Here is a 2,421-nt window from a genome sequence, read left to right as displayed (position 1 = left end):
CTCTTAAGTATAGCTATGGTATTCTCAGTTCAACTGTCTATTCAACAAATAAATGGAAGTTCGATCTATCAATATCTATGGTCTTGGACCGTCAATAATGATTTTTCTTTAGAATTTGGATACTTGATTGACCCACTTACTTCTATTATGTTAATACTAATTACTACTGTAGGAATCCTGGTTCTTATTTATAGTGATGGTTATATGTCTCACGATGAAGGATATTTGAGATTTTTTGTTTATATAAGTTTTTTCAATACTTCCATGTTGGGATTGGTTACTAGCTCCAATTTGATACAAATTTATTTTTTTTGGGAACTCGTGGGAATGTGTTCTTATTTATTGATAGGCTTTTGGTTTACACGACCAATCGCAGCGAGTGCTTGTCAAAAAGCTTTTGTAACTAATCGTGTAGGGGATTTTGGTCTATTATTAGGAATTTTAGGTTTTTTTTGGATAACAGGTAGTTTAGAGTTTAGGGATTTGTTCAAAATAGCTAATAACTGGATTCCTAATAATGGAATTAACTCTTTACTTACTACTTTGTGTGCTTTTTTATTATTCCTTGGTGCAGTTGCGAAATCCGCACAATTCCCTCTTCACGTATGGTTACCCGATGCTATGGAAGGGCCCACTCCTATTTCGGCTCTTATACACGCAGCAACTATGGTTGCTGCGGGAATTTTTCTTCTAGCTCGACTTCTTCCTCTTTTCATATCTTTACCTTTGATAATGAGTTTTATTTCTTTAGTAGGTACAATAACACTATTCTTAGGAGCTACTTTAGCTCTTGCTCAGAGAGATATTAAAAGAAGCTTAGCCTATTCTACAATGTCTCAATTGGGTTATATGATGTTAGCTCTAGGTATAGGTTCTTATCAAGCTGCTTTATTCCATTTGATCACTCATGCTTATTCAAAAGCTTTATTGTTCTTGGGATCCGGATCCGTTATTCATTCAATGGAACCTCTTGTTGGATATTCACCAGATAAAAGTCAAAATATGGTTCTTATGGGCGGTTTAAGAAAATACATTCCAATCACAAGAACTACTTTTTTATGGGGTACACTTTCTCTTTGTGGTATTCCACCTCTTGCTTGCTTCTGGTCCAAAGATGAAATCCTTAGTAATAGTTGGTTGTATTCGCCCTTTTTTGGAATAATAGCCTCCTTTACTGCAGGATTAACTGCCTTTTATATGTTTCGGATATATTTACTTACATTTGATGGGTATTTGCGTGTTCATTTTCAAAATTACAGTAGCACTAAAGAGAGTTCCTTGTATTCAATATCCTTATGGGGAAAAAGGATACCCAAAGGAGTGAATAGGGATTTCGTTTTATCAACAACGAAGAGTGGAGTTTCTTTTTTTTCACAAAATATACCAAAAATTCAAGGTAATACAAGAAATAGGATAGGATCCTTTACTACGTCTTTTGGGGCTAAAAAAACTTTTGCCTATCCGCATGAAACGGGAAATACTATGTTATTTCCTCTTCTTATATTACTACTTTTCACTTTGTTCATTGGATTCATAGGAATCTCTTTTGATAATGGAGGAATTGGTAATGGAATAGCAGAGTTAACCATATTATCAAAGTGGTTAACTCCCTCAATAAACTTTACCCAGGAAAGTTCTAATTCTTTTGTAAATTCATATGAATTTATTACTAATGCAATTTCTTCTGTAAGTCTAGCTATCTTTGGTTTATTCATAGCATATATCTTCTATGGATCCGCTTATTCTTTTTTTCAGAATTTGGATTTAATAAACTCTTTTTACAAAGGAAATCCTAAAAAAGAATTTTTAGATCAAGTAAAAAAAAATATATACAGTTGGTCATATAATCGTGGTTATATAGATATTTTCTATACTAGGGTCTTTACCCTCGGTATAAGAGGGTTAACCGAACTCACGGAGTTTTTTGATAAGGGTGTTATTGATGGAATTACCAATGGAGTGGGTCTTGCTAGTTTTTGTATAGGAGAGGAAATTAAATATGTAGGGGGAGGTCGAATCTCGTCTTATTTATTCTTTTTTTTATGTTATGTATCTGTGTTTTTATTCTTTTTTCTTTCTTAAGTTAAGGAATTTACAACAAGTCTCTTGCAAAAATAACTATCCTATCCCCTTTCTACAATCTCTCTATATCCTTGTTACATAAGGTAAGTATTGTATAATAGTTCGGTTTTCCGCGATTTTTTCCATTCCTCTGTGTAAATACCCTAATATGGGTTCACAATCAATAACATCCTCACCATCGAGAGTAACGATCAGTCGAAGAACACCATGCATTGATGGGTGTTGAGGGCCCATATTGACTATCATGAGATCTTTTCTTGTAAGCGGTAGACTCATATCCTTTCTTCCTTAATTCATTATTCCATGAAAATGGATTATTCCATGAATTCCTCAAAGCGA

The sequence above is a fragment of the Triticum urartu genome, unplaced genomic scaffold (genome assembly GCF_056163025.1).
Source record: "Triticum urartu cultivar PI428250 unplaced genomic scaffold, HENAU_Tu73 scaffold1, whole genome shotgun sequence".
NCBI lineage: Eukaryota > Viridiplantae > Streptophyta > Magnoliopsida > Poales > Poaceae > Triticum > Triticum urartu.
The sequence above is the reverse complement of the archived record's forward strand: the minus strand, read 5'-3'. Positions refer to the sequence as shown.